Source organism: Moschus berezovskii, chromosome 7, assembly GCF_049115385.1.
Source record: "Moschus berezovskii isolate FMDL1 chromosome 7, NW_MosBer_1.0, whole genome shotgun sequence".
In the NCBI taxonomy this organism is placed as follows: domain Eukaryota; kingdom Metazoa; phylum Chordata; class Mammalia; order Artiodactyla; family Moschidae; genus Moschus; species Moschus berezovskii.
Genome location: NC_142466.1, coordinates 16,638,323 through 16,657,101, shown reverse-complemented (window position 1 = coordinate 16,657,101; position 18,779 = coordinate 16,638,323). Strand labels below are relative to the sequence as shown.

At 41.9% G+C, this 18,779-nt stretch overlaps 1 protein-coding gene and 1 pseudogene across 7 annotated transcripts in view; one reads left to right on the top strand and one right to left on the bottom strand.

Moving 5' to 3' along the window:
- Positions 1–18,172, bottom strand: part of LOC148777270 (spermatogenesis-associated protein 31E1-like) — a 172,470-nt gene extending 154,298 nt beyond the window's left edge. For 3 of the 7 annotated variants that reach the window (XM_088837834.1, XM_088837836.1, XM_088837837.1), the window contains exon 1: positions 6,996–7,131. The gene's annotated coding sequence lies outside the window, so the exon portion shown is untranslated. Of the gene's footprint in view, positions 1–6,995; positions 7,132–7,250; positions 7,384–18,035 lie in introns of those variants that run through there. The other 4 variants (XM_088837841.1, XM_088837842.1, XM_088837839.1 and 1 more) reach the window with 2 other exon arrangements.
- Positions 8,324–9,140, top strand: LOC148777271 (acidic leucine-rich nuclear phosphoprotein 32 family member B-like; annotated as a pseudogene).
- Positions 18,173–18,779: the final 607 nt, after the last annotated feature.

Below are 18,779 nucleotides of genomic sequence, written 5' to 3'. Positions count from 1 at the left end.
CAGTTCAGTCGCTCAGTCGTGTCCGACTCTTTGCGACCCCATGAATCACAGCACACCAGGCCTCCCTGTCCATCACCAACTCCCAGAGTTCACTCAAATTCACCTCCATCAAGTAGGTGATGCCATCCAGCATCTCATTCTCTGTCGTCCCCTTCTCCTCCTGCCCCCAATCCCTCCCAGCATCAGAGTCTTTGCCAGTGAGTCAACTCTTCGCATGAGGTGGCCAAAGTATTGGAGCTTCAGCTTTAGCATCAGTCCTTCCAGTGAACACCCAGGACTGATCTCCTTTAGAATGGGCTTGTTGGATCTCTGTGCAGTCCAAGGGAGTCTCAATTATACAGACATTTTCTATAATTACTATAATTTTTAATGGAAGGATAAACAAAAAGCTTTAAAAAAACAACTACCCCCAAGGGAAGGAAAGAATAAGGTTAGGATTCAGCTGGTAAAGAATCCACCTGCAGAAAATTCCTCAGTCGGGAAGATCCCTTGGAGAAAGGATAGGCTATCCACTCCAGTATTCGTGGGCTTCCCTGGTGGCTCAGATGGTAAATAATTTGCTGAAATTCGGGAGACCTGAATTCTCTCCCTGAGTTGGGAAGATCCCTTGAAGAAGGGCATGCCTACCCACTCCAGTATTCTTGCCTGGAGAATCCCCATGGACAGAGGAGCCCGGCGGGCTACAGTCCACTGGGTCTCAAAGAGTCAGACACGATGACTGACTAAGCACAAACACAGTCCAGAAACTAACTCCTCTGAATGTACCTTGTCGCATATATCAAGTTTTTAAACATGATTATAAAATACATTTAAACAAAAACAATTTTAAGTCCTTCCTCAAAATGAAAAACAAACCTAAACTGTGTATTGAGTTAAACCAAACAGAGGGGTACTTAACTCTAAAACACAGTAATCTGACTGCACATCCTTGGTGAAATACATCCTAAGGACATAAGAAATACAAAGAAACCTTACAGGGCTTTCAGTAACGATACTGATATTATTCTGAAAGTACGTAATGTCTGTATATCATAAGCTTTTGGCATGAGAAGAAACCAAAATTCTAAAATATTAAATAAAAACTCTCCAATATTATTTAATTACAAGTTATCAGTATAAACGCATGCTGAACTGTCTTTTTTAAAGAAAGCATTTCCTAGCTCCCTCTTTGAAGAGACCTGGAAATTACTAACCTAGTATCAATAAGCATAGCACCCAGAGAGCAGTCTGTAAAAATCCATGAAAATTCTCTCCAACTAAAAAGAACCAGCACTTCCTAAAGAAAGTGATAATTCAAGTTCTGAGGCAGAATTTTATGAAATAAGGTTGGATCATACCAGAAAGCAAGGAAGCTATCAGAAACCACTAGGGTAGTGTCAAAAACACTTAGGAGCTATCTTGAAGAGGTGCTCACTACCAAAAACAGAGCAGACTGAGCCACAACAAAACAACAACTGCAATGGCCTGAAACACACAAAATATGGTAAAAATCCATGAGTTCACTTGAAAGGAGAACAATGATATCTGAAAGGAGAAAGATCTCATTAGTCGCTTTTGAAAGATTCGTGTGAATCAATTTGTTACCCTAAAAACTAACAAAGGAGAACAGTTGCATATTTACTCTTTTTTATATAGACTGCACATGAGAGTAACTCAACAGTCCAATAATCAAAATGAGAAAGTTTCTGTTTGAAGTATTCTAGCTGAGAAATGAAGAACAGAATATCACCATTTAACAAGCCCCTAGTTAAATTATAGAGTAAAAAGCAGATATTACAGTGCCTTGGAAGTACTCTTTCAAAACAAAAACAGAGGAACATGGTCAAAAACACCACAGGGAAGCAAAATAAAGTCTGAGAAAATCTGTAGGGCAAGTGTGTTACAAGTAAAAAGGAAGACGGGAAATAGAAGGAGAAACTATAAGAGACATATCAGTTCAGTTCAGTCGCTCAGTCGTGTCCAACTCTTTGTGACCCCATGAACCGCAGCACGCCAGGCCTCCCTGTCCATCACCAACTCCCAGAGTCCACCCAAATCCGTGTCCATCAAGTTGAGGATGTCATCCAACCATCTCATCCTCTGTCGTCCCCTTCTCCTCCTGCCCTCAATCTTTCCCAGCATCAGGGTCTTTTCCAATGAGTCAGCTCTTCGCATCAGGTGGCCAAAGTATTGGAGTTTCAGCTTGAACATCAGTCCGTCCAATGAACAACCAGGACTGATCTCCTTTAGGATGGACTGGTTCGATCTCCTTGCAGTCCAAGGGACTCTCAAGAGTCTTCTCCAACACCACAGGTCAAAAGCATCACTTCTTCTGCGCTCGCTCAGCTTTCTTCACAGTCCAACTCTCACATCCATACATGACCACTGGAAAAGCCACAGCCTTAACTAGACGGACCTTCGTTGGCAAATTAATGTCTCTGCTTTTTAATATGCTCTCTAGGTTGGTCATAACTTCCTTCCAAGGAGTAAACGTCTTTTAATTTCATGGCTGCAATCACCATCTGCAGTGATTTCTGAGCCCAGAAGAATAAAGTCAGCCACTGTTTCCACTGTCTCCCCATCTTTTTGCCCTGAAATGATGGGACCAGTTGCCATGGTCTTAGTTTTCTGAATGCTGAGCTATAAGCCAACGTTTTCACTCTCCTCTTTCACTTTCATCAAGAGGCTCTTTAGTTCTTCTTCACTTTCTGCCATAAGGGTGGTGTCATCTGCATATGTGAGGTTACTGATATTTCTCCCGGCAATCTTGATTCCAGCTTGTGCTTCCTCCAACCCAGCATTTCTCATGATGTACTCTGCATAGAAGTTAAATAAGCAGGCTGACAATATACAGCCTTGACGTACTCCTTTTCCTATTTGGAACCAGTCTGTTGTTCCATGTCCAGTTCTAACTATTGCTCCCTGACCTGCACACAGGTTTCTCAAGAGGCAGGTCAGGTGGTCTGGTATTCCCGTCTATGTCAGAATTTTCCACAGTTTATTGTGGTTCACACAGTCAAAGGCTTTGGCATAGTCAATAAAGCAGAAATAGATGTTTTTCTGGAACTCTCTTGCTTTTTCCATCATCCAGTGGACGGATGTTGGCAATCTGATCTCTGGTTCCTCTGCCTTGTCTAAAACCAGCTTGAACATCTGGAAGTTCACAGTTCACGTACTGCTGAAGCCTGGTAGTGATGCTTCCTAAGCCCCCCTTGACTTCACATTCCAGGATTCCTGGCTCTAGGTGAGTGATCACACCATCGGGATTATCTGGGTCATGGAGATCTTTTTTGTACAGTTCTTCTGTGTATTCTTGCCACCTCTTCTTAATATCCTTTGCTTCTGTTAGATCCCTACCCTTTCTGTCCTTTATTGAGCCCATCTTTGCAAGAAATGTTCCCTTGGTGTCTCTAATTTTCTTGAAGAGATCTCTGTTGGTGCTGCCGCTGCTAAGTCCCTTCCGTCGTGTCCGACTCTGTGCGAACCCACAGAAGGCAGCCCACCAGGCTTCCCCGTCCCTGAGATTCTCGAGGCAAGAACACTGGAGTGGGTTGCCATTTCCTTCTCCAGTGCAAGAAAGTGAAAAGTCAAAGTGAAGCCGTTCAGTCGTGTCCAACTCTAAGCGACCCCATGGACTGCAGCCTACCAGGCTCCTCCATCCATGGGATTTTCTAGGCAATAGTACTGGAGTGGCTTGCCATCTGTCCTTTACTCCTTTGCTTTTCGCTTCCCATCTTTTCACAGCTATTTGTAAGGCCTCCTCAGACCGCCATTTTGCTGTTTTGCATTTCTATTCTTGGGGATGGTCTTGATTCCTGTCTCCTGTACAATGTCCGTTGTACATTGGAGACAACTGTACTGCATCTTGTACTTGGCAATTTAGACAGTTCAAAATGGTGTGGGAAACTCAGGAATGAGCAATCTTGTTTCTATCAAAAGCCACAATACTTGGGGAAAAGACAGACATCAAGTTAAGAACTTACGAAACATTTAATGTGTGTGTTTGTGTATAAACGCGGTTTTGTAAAGTAAGAGAAATAAACATACTAACAAGGATCTTTTCTCCAATTTAATAAATGGACATTCACCCCATTTATTTGAACATGTTCCAATTTCAATCGAAGTATTGAGGAGGAATTCTCTCTACACAATGAAAGAACACCCAACTGGTTGGCTGTGAACAATAATAAGGAAATGTGAAATAACCCACATTCTGCAATTTCTCTCCTGGCATCCTGAGCTCAATACCATATATTATTTCATTCAAAGCACTCATTTTGATTTCACCAAACATCAGTACAGGAATGAACCTGAGGCAGCCTTGAAGCCTGGGTCTGCTGAACGATGCTATACCTAGGAAATGTCTTTCAACTCATCCAGTCCCACAAAGAACACTCAAGAATGTGCCGGGGTTACCTGCTCCAATTATTTGCTCCCACTACTAGCTGGCAAGCTGATCCAAAGTTCCTGGATCAGAGACAGAAGGGTGTCATCAGCAGACAAGTCCTTGTAAGGATCTAAGAATCCTTCCTTCCATTTGCAAGTGTGCTGTGTTGATGGCTGAATTTCCATATCCTCTGCTATTACAGAAACTTTACACTCTCAGACTGTCAGGAGACTCTGTCAGTGGAATCACTGTCCTGATGTGACAACCAAGCCAACTACCCCCGACATCACTTCCTATCACCAAAGCTTTCTCTTACTCGTCTAGGTGCTCTCCCTAGAATGAGTGAAATTCAAAAGGATGCAGTCTCACTGCCAACAAAATGTCTAGCCTATATGGGCATGTTTCCAGAGAGGACACAGACAGCTCACCATGCCACCATTATGAAAGCCCCAGGAGCCCACAATGAGAGATGCAAATTCATGTGAAACAAATACATTGTCTTTCTCGTACTTTCTCTCTAGGGTCACTTAGAAATGAAATTTGGAACAGAAGTAACACTGGTGGATCATCTATTCTGCATCAAGCATTGTGCTAGCTACTTAAATCTCTCATTTAATCCTAATAGCCATTCGAAGTATTTTTGTTATCAGTGCCTTTTCACAAATGAGTTTCACAAAGATGCTGAAGTGAAGTGAAGTGACTCAGTCGTGTCCGACTCTTTGCGACCCCATGGACTGTAGCCTACCGGGCTCCTCCGTCCATGGCATTTTCCAGGCAAGACTACTGGAGTGGGTTGCCATTTCCTTCGCCAGATCACAGAGATGGCAGGTGACTTAAGTTCAAAGTCTGAAAGCTACTACGTGAAAGAGGAAAAGTTAAACCCAAATCAGGACATAAATCTTTATGACTTATTTCTTACAACTCTATTTGCTTTCCAAAGGAGTTATACTGACTTAAAATGATACCAGAACCAAAGATATTCCTCCTTCATTTCCTTTGGTGAGAGAACTGCGTAGTTTTAATACCCAGCAGGGACTACCATGCCTGGAACCAAATTCCTATATGAAACCAACACCCATTTTCATATACCCAATCTAACAGTCTATACCAAATCTCTCCTTACCAGGTAGACTTTGTGTAGTCAGTGGAAGAGGAGAAATATTTTATTCAACCTCTACAATATTGTCAAGTATTTAGACTATACAAGTTGCCCTCTACGTTTCAAAATCTACGAATAATAATCTTTCCAAGATTTATGTTCGTTGACTTGGAAGTACTAAACCTTTGAATTTTACTATAAAATGAAGATTCCAAAACATGTAGTATTCAATTTGCTGAAAGCACTGTAACAAAGGATTAAAGACTAAAATTACAGTTCAGGGTCAATGCATGTTACAGGATACTCGGGGCTGGTGTGCGGGGATGACCCAGAGGGAGGATAAAGGGAGGAGGGAGGTGAGAGGGGGGTTCAGGAGGGGGAACTCATGTACACCTGGGGCGAATTCATGTCAATGTATGGCAAAACCAACCAATATAATATTGTAAAATAAAAATAAATAAATAAATAAATCCAAAAAAAAAAAAAACTTTAAATTCTATGTACTATGTAGCTACATTAATATTAGAATGTGGGAAGATGGTAAAAGCTATCACTTTCAGAGAACTTACTCCAAAAGTACTGTGCCAAGTACTTTACAAACGCTTCATTTTGTATCTTCCAAAGTGTTAACTCTATTTTACAAGCAAAGTGACAATGGTAAGAAAACTCAAGTAACTCGCCCAAAGTAATACAGACAGAAAGTGGTAGCTGCTGCTGCAGGTTATACAACTCCAAAGCTTTTACCTCTTATTGTCACAGTTTACTGCCCCTTAATTCCTATCTGGTAAACATATCTTTGTCCACAATTCTAAAACCATTATTGAAACACATACGAAATTATTTAAACCTATTATTAACTATATCCTTTAATTTGTCATAGCTTCTAAAGTAAAATAATTCAAAAGTGCCTAAAGAATCATCACTAGAAAAATTCAAGTAAGGCAACAGATTTTCATGAAGTCCTGAGAGGTCAAGAACAGATAATTCACACAACAAAACCTTTATCACTGCTTGGGAGTGGCTGTTCTTAAATTGATGTGACGATAGTAAGACCAGGATACCATCTTCAGTATTTAAGACAATGTAAATACTGTAAACCCACCAGCCTAAAGGCTGAACCAAAGAACCCATTTTCAAAATCATGTTCCCTTCAATATTTACTAAGTGAATTATGAATATTATTATTATAGTCTGCTCTTTAAAGTCTTATTATCAAATAGCAGAAAAGATGTAACCATAACTTGGACAATTTAAACGTCTCAAAGGCTATTACTTCCCCAGTTTCAAGCTTTCTAATTTCTTCATAAAAGAGTAATATCTGAAAACTAAGATGAGTAACATTCCCCAAACATGAAATCTTCAACCTATCAGAGTCTGAACCTAAATACATAACTTTTGTATGTATGAGATGCAGTTAAAAATAACATATTAGTTTTTCCTGTTGTTTATCAAACACATTCATTAGACTGATTAAAAGGGCAACACAAGAATAATTTTCTACGACATGCCAAATAATAGATGAAGTCTTACCTCCATTGCTAAAGCTGCCGCCTGTTGGTCATAATGATTCAGAAGATTGGGCATGAAGGCAGTGTTATAAGGCAAATCGTGGCACATCCTCAAGGTAACAGGCTCAAAGAAAACAAACTGTGCCCACCTATATGGCCCACAAACATTGTCAAGGGCCACAGACACAAGACAACCCAACTCACAGCCATGCTTTCTCAACTGAATGAGATTCAGATGATCAGGCCTACTCAATATGTATTTTAGATCTTTGTACACCTGCAGGTCTCAGCTTGAAAGTACTTCTTCTATCGTACTGTTAAGTTCTTCAAACAGAATTACTCTTTGCACCGTCAGAGGAACGTTAGCTTGGTCTCACGAAAGGCATTTGTTTTTGGTTTCACAATATGGGAAAATGACATCATCTTGCCTCTTCTTTCCATTTTATTACATCGGGCACCATTTGGCCAATGTGTCAAGTTGATCAACCACATTCCCAAACAACAGATTCCGTTTTAGGAGAAGAGTTATTTTTTCCTTTGACTGAAATATCTGAAAAATAATTTAAAAAAAAAAAATGGGAGCAATCAGCAATTTCCTCTTGAAATAATACAGGCTTGATATTAAAACTGTGATTAGCTCAGTAAATTTGCAGGATACAAAATCAGTATACAAAAACCAGTTGCGTTTCTACACACTAACACTCAGCTACTAGAAAGAGAAATTTTAAAATACTGCCTTTGGGACTTTCTGGTGGTTCAGTGATTAAAACTGTACACATCCACTGCTGGGGCACCAGGGCGCTCCCTGGTGGAGAACTAAAATTCCAAATGCCGGACGTGTGGCTAACAACAACAACAATCACAGACTTTGACGAGAGATACAATATTGCCTTACAGATAAAATACATGGGTAACTCATAAAAAAATACCATAGTTTTCCTACCTTATCATTCTTGCTCTAGACATACCAGAGAATCCATAAACAGCATTTAAAGGCACTATCTCCTCCCTCAGTTGTTTATATAACATATAGTTTAATTTCCCATCTATAATGGTAGCTTTTCATTTGTCACAAGACATAATCGATCCATTTTGAAAACCTTGCATGCTGTTGTCCTAAATTGTATTTAAATAGCTGCCACACTTAATAACAAGTTATTTAAATTTTATTATAAATGTTTTAATCGTTAAATGATTCAGCTTTTCCCGCCATGGCTTCTCTCCGCTCCCGCAAGTAACTTGGCTCCAGGGGCTCTGCTCGCCTGCCCGCACGCCGCCCGCCACCCGGGGCCTCTGCCTCGAGCAGACCCCTTCAGAAGGCCCTCGCTGCACAGGCTGGGACGCCTCTCCCCCCTCCGCCCCCGCCGCGGAAACTTAAGTTTGAAGAGCGGGGAAGAGAGGGAAACATGGACATGAAGAGGAGGATCCACCTGGAGCTGAGGAACCCAACCCCAGCAGCTGTTCGAGAACTTGTCCTGGACCATTGCAAATCAAATCATGGGAAAATTGAGGGCTCAACAGCTGAATCTGTGAACTTAGAGTTCCTCAGTTTAATCAATGTAGGCTTGATTTCAGTTTCAAAATCTTCCCAAACCCTACACTGAAAAAGCTTGAGCTCAGTGACAACAGACTCTGTGGAGGTCTGGATATGTTAGCAGAAAAACTTCCAAATGTTACACATTTAAACTTAAGCGGAAATAAACTGAAAGATATCAGCACCCTGGAACCTTTGAAAAAGTTGGATTGTCTGAAGAGCCTGGATCTGTTTAACTGTGAGGTTGCTAACCTGAATGACTACGGAGACAGTGTCTTCAAGCTCCTGCCCCAGCTGACCTATCTGGATGGCTATGACCGAGAGGATCGTGAAGCCCCAGATTCAGATGCCGAGGTGGATGGTGTGGATGAAGAAGAGGATGATGAAGAAGGAGAAGATGAGGATAAGGAGGAGGATGAAGACGGTGAGGAAGAAGAGTTTGACGATGAAGACGAAGATGTAGAAGGGGAGGAGGATGAAGATGAAGTCAGTGGGGAGGAAGAAGAATTTGGACATGATGGAGAAGTTGATGAAGATGAGGATGAAGACGAAGATGAGGATGAAGAAGACAAAGAAAGCGGGAAAGGTGAAAAGAGGAAGAGAGAAACAGATGATGAAGGAGAAGATGATTAATAAGACCCCAATAACCTGCAAAAAAAGAACTGTTCAGTATTGGTTGGACTGCTGACACGGATCTGGCAGCTGGATTTGTGTGTGTGTGTGTGTGTGTGTGTTTTTTTAAGGAAAAAAAAAAAAAAAGTAGCTGTGATACAAACCCCAGGACACCCACCCACCCAAAGAGCCAAAGAATAGTTCCTGTGACATTCCACCTTCCTCCATTTAGTCCCTCTTGGAAATCCACCACCAAGCTTGGGGACTTCACCCCAACAAAACTGTAAGCGTTGTTAGGTTTTTGTGTAAGACTTGCAGTAGTGTGGATAGCTGTGATTGGTGAGTCAACTGTCCGTAGCTACCAGTTACACCAAGATTGTAACAGCATTTTTACTCTCTGTACAACAAAGAAGCTTTGTAAATAAAATCTTAACATTTAAAAATAAATAAATAAATGATTCAGCAGATGGTATCTGTGAAAGGTGTAAAATATAAAGAAATCAAAAGATACGGATTCAAGCCTCTTCCCAACTACCTGAATCACTTAACTTCTCTGAGCTCAGAATTTTCCTTTCTAAAAACTGCACCTCCCTATCAAAGATGGCACATGAGTGAATTGGAAAATAATTACTCTATAAAAGTAATTTTATATTTTATAAATTATAAAATAACGTACTCTATAAAAGGTAAAGCAACATCAAACGTTAGGTCGTTTTATTGCTGAATTACAGCGGATACAAAGACTTACTTCTATCAACCAATACTGAACTGGCAAACAGAAGGTTCTAAAAGTAGTATCAGGACATTTTCCCAACAATGCTTCATCCTTTTAGATAGTACAAAAATTTAGTACATAGATAGAGAAAACGTTTGCCCAACCAATGCTTCACTACACACAGTCAGGCTGCAGAGAAGAGTCAACCCTAGAAAGTTACAGCGTGGGATATGAATGATTTCCAGTTAAGAGTTTCTACCAAGTTTCAGAGTCTGATTCGACACTGCCTTTGCTGGGGGCTTCCCTGGTGGCTCAGAAGGTAAAGAATCCGCCTGCAATGCTGGAGACATGCCTTTGATCCCTGGGTTGGGAAGATTCCCTGGAGGAAGAAGTGGCAACCCACACCAGTATTCTTGCCTGGACAATTCCATGGACAGAGGAGCCCGGCAGGCTACAGTCCATGGGGTCCCAGAGAGTTGGATGCAACTTTCACTTTCACTTTTTTTCTAGGGACAAAAATATGCATCTCTTTGGGGGCTGGAAGAGTAGGTAGAGTGGAAGGCAGCACTGGTAGGAAAAAAGCATATTCTCAAACGATCATACTTCCATTTGGTTTTGTAATGATGTTAAGTCTGCTTTTACTTTATTTTCGTGTCACAGATGGCAAATATTTCTGTTTGAAGTACACACCCTCGGTTGGGAAAACATGAGAAAGTCAGGTTCAGAAATTCTCAGAGGCCCAGGTTAACAGGACAACTCAAATAGATATGAGGGCCCGTGACAGCTTAGACCTTGAAAACCTGAACTGGCTTGGCTAAAGCAGAGAAAGATACTGTCCTTTGTGCACTACCAATGGCAGGGACCTCTGCATCCCAAGCTTTAATTACTGGGCAGAAAAAACTATTTGGAGAAAGTAAAGCCATAGCTGAATCTTCCCAATTTTTCCCTCAAGCATATGGTCTTAGTAGAAGAAGGGAAAAGGAAAAGTCTACAACCTTAGGAATTAGGAACACCAAAGTTACAAGCAACCTCTGCCCCAAATGTCTAATCTCTCTAATACGGAAATCTCTAAATCAGAAATATTTGTTAAAGCTTCTTGGCCTGCCATATTTTTTCCTCCTTCAAGCTGGGCCCAGAAATGTGATGTCTGGCTATGGAAAAGTGATATTAAACACAGTCATGTATATTTAAGCTTAATTATCATGCAGCATGGTAACAATTATGCATATCATTAAATGTGTCAAATAAGCCCTGAAAGCTTTATTTGGCTACAGTATCAAAACAGCCATAGAAGTTCCATTTCTGTAGTTTGCTGCGTATGCAGCATGTTCATCTGCTTGCAACTTAAAAAAAAAAAAATTAAAGGGAACACTGCTCCCTACTGAATATGTATATAACAATGAGAATTTCAAAAATTTCACTTAGACTATTTTTCAAGCAGTATCGGTTCCAAATTTACGGTTCAAAGAAGATTACCATACAAAACATGAGGAAGAAACAAAGCGATACTGAGTTTTTTTAAACTAGATGAGAAACCCCCTTATACTTCTGTCTACTCTATTTTACTTGTTTTTCTCTGTTATTCCTTTTGCCTCATTTACAAACAATGCTTCTCACAGACTTACAAAAGTGCGTTCCTTTATGGACTTTAACATTCAAATTTCCATATGTCAAAATATTTTTGTAAAACTATTGTTAGACTGGGGGAGGATAAAACCTTAGTACATTAAGACTGTAGTTTATGATTATTAAGATAAGTAAGAAAAAACAGTAGAATGCCATGAGACAAGAAGAAAAATAGGAACAGTAAAAATTTTAAGGAATTTATATTTCTTCCAAATCAGAGGTTCCCTAATTTTAATGTGCAGCAGATTCACTGAAACCCCCTAGGTCTAAGAAATCCGAACCTCGGAAAATGAATGATATACATGCATTCTAACGATTATCTCGGTACTGTTACAAGTGATCTATAAGTCATATTTTGAGAAATGCTATCCTAAAATAGAATAATTTAACACAGTACAGGATATTGGCACATAATTATGTGCTTTGCAAAAGTAACATATAAAATGAATTTTTAAAAAAGCAGATAAAGAATACTACTTTAATAGAAAAAGGTAAAAAGGACATAAATTTACAAAAGAAATACAAATGGCCAACAAACATATGAAAAGATATTCAACTTATAAAAACCTACAAACATGATATATAACACTTTTGCCAATCAGATGAGCAAAGTAAGAATAACAGAACACAGTACAGGAGAGGGTGCAGAAAAAACAATATATTCAACATTCCAACACTGGGAAATACATTTTGTTTGTTTGTTGTTTTTTTTTTTGGCTGTCCCACACAGCTTGCAGAATCTTAGTTCCCCAAACAAGGACTGAACCAGGGCCAGGGCAGTGAAGTGTCTAACCACTAGACCGCCAGGAAAGTCTCCATTTTCAAATACTACTGGAGGAAAAGCAAACTAGTGGGTATTTCAAAAAAATAGCTATGGACATCAAAAGCTCTTAAAATGTATATAATTTGATTCAGCAGACCTATTCTACAATTTATTCTAAGAAAGTAAACACAAGTACACATGATGTATAACTGAAAGGTTAGTACAACATTGTTTATAAAATAAAAACCCAGAGACAATCCGAAAGTCCAGCAATGAGGAACTGGTTAAACTACGGCACAACCAACACATAACACACTCCCTAAAAATGACGAGCAGGATCTGTATATGCTGACTTGAAAAGACAGTAACAATACAATAAGTGAAAAATAAAATTATAAATGGTTTACAAAACAGCATACAGTCTCGCACTTTTGTCAAAAATATACATACATGAAACAGAATAAAACTACCTGAACTGCTTAAAAATACAATATTATAGGGACTTCCCTGGCAATCCGGTGATTAGGACTCCACACTTCTCCTTCAGAGGGCTCGAGTTTGATCCCTGATCAGAGAATTAAGGCCCCACAAGCTGCACAGCGTTGTCAAAAAACAAAAAGAAAACGAAAAAGTAGTAAAGTATTATAAATGCTGAAATGTTATTCTAAAATCTGTCCCATGTTATTTGTGTATGGGAAAATTAAGTCTGCTAAATCTATAAAAGTGTGCTGACAATACTACTACTTGAATCAATGTTTACTGACTGTTGATTAAGTAAGAAGCCAAGGGACACAAAAATGCCCTATTACAGGCAGCAAGAAAAGCAAAAAAAAAAAAAAAATGATGATAAACTTAGAATGGGTCAAAAATTGATTTTCAATACTGAAAAAAATTCAGATCACCTCTCAGCTCAACCAAATATTATGCACAGTTAAAAAAAAAGTTGATACATAGTCTCAATTGTTTTTCAATAATATAATGAAATAAATGCTTCTCATCAGGATCACGTGAGCATGGATAGCAACAATCCTTTTTCCTACGAGAACCATCCTTGAAGAAGCTGTAAGTTTCAGAGAGCAGGACACAGAAGATTGAGGAAACCAAGAAATACTGATAAAATACAGCAACTGATTACATAAAGGTTAAAAGATTTTTTGCATTCTTTTTGACATTATATGTTTTACCATAGAAATCTGCACAATCTCAGCTGAATAATGGGAATTGCTGGATTAACTGGAGGGAACAGTCTCAGGCGCCAAGGACCAGTAGAAAATGAGGGGTCTGCAAACAGTTTTCCATGCCCTAACCCTGAGAAGAGAGACATTCACTTCTTTACAGAGCAATATAAGATATATGCGAAAACTAATTTCAGATTAAGTGACCTGATGATTATTTCATCAGAAAACAAAAAGGACGAGGTACGCTTAACCCTACACTTTAATTTTTATCAATGTGTAACATCAGGAATCTGATATTCCCCAACTTACCAGTTCTCTTTTGATGATAAAAAGTAAAAGCCCCTAAATTAAGGTGAGTATTTGTCCTGAAGAACAGCAATAAAGGGGATGCAATCTTGGAAGACTGTCTTCAGAGGCTGGCTACAAAGCCAGACCCAAAGAACTCAGGTGGCAAAAGCAGGAGATGGCAACTGTGAAGAGGAAAGAAGAAAGAAAGAATCCCAGAAGAGACAACGACAAAAGTGGGCCCTGGGGGCTTGTCAGCAAGGCCCTGCAACAAAAGATGTTAGCAGTGCTATTCCAATTCACACTTCCTGTACAGAAAGTGATTCCTTCCATCTTTCTCAACTTAGATTTACTTATCTTGACACACTATAAATGTAGTAACATTTTGCGTTTCCAATTCAGAAATTAAAGGTTGCCTCAGACACACTGGCTACAGTGGGAACAGGATGATATTCTTTTGTCTTCCTTCAGAGTTTTCCAAGACTGCATTATAAGGATTAGCAATCACTACCTCCGAAGCTGCTTCTCTCAAGGAAAGTATCATCTTGTTAGACAGCAAAGTACACACTGAGAGCATATCACTACTCAAAGTGCTAGATTTCTGTTCCTAAAACTCATGTGGGTTTTGGCCTTTTGTTTTCCACATCTTATTTTTTAAAAAATAAAGTCATTCTCAGGATACTGTTTTCTGGTTGCTAAAGTTTATACAGCTCCATATTTACTTCTTAGGGCCTAGATTCTTACGAATCTCAAGGCATCACTTTGCTACTTTGTCTAACTTTTAAAGTCCGTCTAGCACACATTACTTTGCCAACCAAGGTCCCTCTAGTCAAGGCTATGGTTTTTCCCCGGGTCATGTATGGATGTGAGAGTTGGACTGTGAAGAAAGCTCATCGCCGAAGAATTGATGCTTTTGACCTGTGGTGTTGGAGAAGACTCTTGAGAGTCCCTTGGACTGCAAGGAGATCCAACCAGTCCATTCTAAAGGAGATCAGTCCTGGGTGTTCACTGGAAGGACTGATGCTAAAGCTGAAGCTCCAATACTTTAGCCACCTCATGCGAAGAGTTGACTCACCGGCAAAGACTCTGATGCTGGGAGGGATTGGGGGCAGGAGGAGAAGGGGACGACAGAGAATGAGATGGCTGGATGGCATCACCGACTCGATGGACATGAGTTTGAGTGAACTCCGGGAGCTGGTGATGGACAGGGAGGCCTGGAGTGCTGTGATTCATGGGGTCGCAAAAAGTCGGACACGACTGAGCAACTGAACTGAACTGAACTGAGTCATCTACTGATTACAAAAGATAATCTAATCTTCCAGTGTGCTGAGTGATGGGCCTTAAAAAAATACAGGAAAAACAAATACATTAAAGTTCAAAATTAAAATGAACAGTAGGCCTCAAAATCCAGTCCATCTTACAAATTATACATTACTTTTAAGACTAGAGAAAGCAGAAGCAGAAGATCTTTTAAAACTAAAAACAAAACTGGAAAGTTGAAAGATGGCCAGAATCTGGACTTTATTTAAAAGAAAAAAATCAGGTTGAAATTCCAGCCTGGTTTCCCCTTTCCGTTAAAATGTGTTCAGAAAATGCTCTAATATCAAGCTCCTGATTTTTTCCCCCTTTAGCATGGTTGCATGTTTTGACTATAAAATTAGTTTAATGAGATAAACTTTGGGGACCAGGATTTTTTTTTTAGGCCTACTAGTCTAGTTGTTTTTTCTTAAACTTCATTCACAGTGCATTCCTTGGATCCACCAAAACTGTTGCTAGTTCTCAGCATACTCAAAGACTGTAACTCAAAGATAGATTCATCATTTCTGATGCAACAGTCAGATAAAACTGCTTTCCAGTCAAAGAGGAGTTGTTACTCTTCAAACATTCATTCCTAACCTTCTGGAAATGCCACTATTGAAAACCTTCACTTCTTTCCTCAAGACGCTGTGACCCTTCTTCTCACAAATCTATACTGAACAATTCCTCTCATACATATTTCAAAGTCTTGCTTTTCATTTGCACTACTGCTCTTTTTGTGGGCAACTGTAGCTTTAAACGTCTCTAATTCTAGAGATTTAGGGGTTAAAAAACACTTGAGGCCAACACTGTTCTTCCCTGTGAAAGAAGGTAAAGATGCAGGAAGAACTGTTTCCTATCACCCGTCTCCTGAAGAAAACAAAGTCAACAGCAGTCTAACATCAACAAACTAACATGCTCAGAGTAAGTTTTCAGTAAGAAATCTCATAGTTTTACTAACACATACAAAACTTAAGTTGGAGAGAGAGATTGTTTGCCTGTCAAGTGGGCAACAGAGGACTTAGAGGGACTTTAAAAGCCACTCTCTGTGCCCAGTGATGACGCTCTCACAGCATTGTGCTATACAAAGAAAGAACGTGCACTTTACTGTTGATCTTCCCCACAAGGCTCCCTACTTCAAATACCTCAATCACGGCTGGGGATCTCTCTACAAATATCCACCTCAATGTTCAAAGCACAAAACAAAGCTCAGAGGAATACAGTACCTAAGATGAAAAAGGGATGAAAGAACCTATAGTCCTTTCTTCTTCTATTAATAGGTCACTGGTAGATTCGGGAGAGATGTAGAGGCAGGGAATATTAGTGGATGAGAAAAAAACAAAAAACGGAGGAGGAGGAAAGAGAAGGTAGGACGGTAGGCTTTACTAATTACCTTATTTTCCTGACAGTTTCAAAGCATTTGGGGGGAGGGGGGTAGAGGAAGAACCTGTTCACTAAAGAAAAGGCGACACTGTAAGAAGAATTGCATCTCAATTATCTTTTATTTTCAGCTCTATCCTTGCAAGCCTGCCCACTTAAGCTTCTACATCACTTTCCTATCTTATTATCTCTATGCTGTGGTTTGGTACTTCACACAAACACTTTTTTGTTATTTTCCTTCTTCTTCTGGAGGAAAAAGATGGTATTGATTTGCTTAAAAGTACGGATGGGAAAAAAAAGTACGGATGGAAAGCATCATCTTGAGGAGTAAATGGTTCTTAATAACAGAACTACGGATTTCTCTATCCCTTGACTGTCAGCACACCACTAAAGGCTAAAAGAAGGCTCAAGAGGGAGGTAACATCCCCCTTGTCAAGTCTCTGTTTCCTTGCTCCTCCGGTATTGGCTTTGCCAAGTAACCCAACTCCCGTAAATAAAGATTACAGGTCTCTCCAAACTACTTCTATAAAATAAGATCTTGTTTGGCCAACCTTATAGAGCAGTCATTTATTTCTATAGCTGCTGATCTGCTCTGCTGCTCTGTCTGCCTACATTCAGAAGGGAACCAAAATCCAAAATTTCATTTATTCTGGGCCCAAAACCAGACCTTTTGTCCTCCTTCCTAGATATGTTGCAACTTCAAGTTGACTCCTCTGCCTAAATTAGTGGCACATGCTTTTGTTCTTCTAAGAAAAAAAGAAGAAAAAACACCCCTTTTTCTCTTATTGAGGAAGGCACCTAACTCAGAAAAAGGCCTCTGCTGCTGCTGCTGCTGCTGCTGCTAAGTCACTTCAGTCGTGTCCGACTCTGTGTGACCCCATAGACGGAAGCCCACCAGGCTTCCCCATCCCTGAGATTCTCCAGGCAAGAACTCTAGGAGATGCTAAAACGTCTTGACATGTTTAACAGCACCTTATTTCAGAGGCAATGGATGAACCTCCCCTGCGGTACCCCAGGGCAAACACACGGAGCGTCCAAGGGGGCAGAGGGGGAAGCCTCCAGGAGGAATACGCAGACTTTGCAAAACGGACGGGAGGGAGGAGAGGGGACAACTTTCAGGCCTAGAAACAGGAGGCAGTCCAGATGCTGCGACGCCCCCCGCGCCCCCGCACCCAGCCCTCGGTGCATGGTCCGCCCCGCCAGCGGCCGCGGCCTGCACCCACAGCCCCCAGCGGCTCGCGAGCGCCACACGCCCCGCGGCGCCGACCGAGCGCCGGGGCTGGCGGAGGGAGCGCGGCACGGAGGGAGCGCGGGCCACACTCCCAACAGGTTGCTCGGCGCGAGCTCCGGCCCGAGAGGGTTAATCCAGTCCGCGGGCAACGGTCCGCCTCAGCGCCCAGCCCCAAACTCGGGCTCCCCCGCGCCCCGCCGGCCCGCCGCCCACCCCGAAAAAGCCCAGAGACACCCGTCCACGGCGCGGAGCCCCAGGCTTTTGTTTCGGCGGCGACGAGAATAACGCTCCCTGACGAGGAGGTGCCGCGGCTGCGGGTGGCTCTTCCGCACAGGGTCAGACCGAGGAGCGGGCAGCCGCGGCAGCACCTCCTCAGTCCCCACTCCCGACTCCTTTTCCCGCTGCGCCGGACGGGAGGGCGCCTGCACGACCCGGGACTCACCTCACACCTCGGGGCCGGGCTCCCGGGGGGCTGCGGCGCCGGGCGGGGGCGGCCGCGGGTCCCTCAGGTAAACGGAGCCGGCGATGAGCGCCGGCGCGCGCCTCGGAGCGACTGCGAGCTATCGCGATCGCCGGGGCGCGCGGCCGGGCGGGGGGCGCGCCCGTACGCGCGCACGTGCGGCGCAGGCGCACTGCACACGCTCGGCCGAGCGCCCGGCTTCTGGATACCGGTCCGCAGGTTTCGTTGTTCTGTACCTCGCGCCGAGGCTGATGGCTGGCCTTGTCCTGCTCCGGCGGAGTCGTCCCAAGCTCTGGAAGCTTTTCTTAAATGCTCTCAGTCCCCTTTGCAAAGCTCTCCCTCCCTTCCCTGCTGAGACAGTGCAGCGACTCTCATCACCCAAGCCTGGAACGCGGTAACTGCGAGACCACCAAAACCCGTTTGGAGAACCAGCGTGCCCCCTAGGGACCCGGGGATTGGAGATGGCTAAGAGGCGGGTGCTGGGTGCAGATGGAGGTAGTCAGCTTTCATACTGCAGAGCTCCAGGCTGAAGCAGCCGAGCAGATAGCCTCTTTACCAACACCCACTTGAGTGAGCTGGTGGGGCTTGAGGTTATTGGGGGCGTTCCCCATCTTCTGTTCTTTGGGAAATGTTTCTTCTCTTTTTCTTCTTAAGTGATTTTATTTTATTTTTTTCTACATAAGCTATTTCAGAACTTAAAGATTCCTTAGAAATCGTCTAACCCTG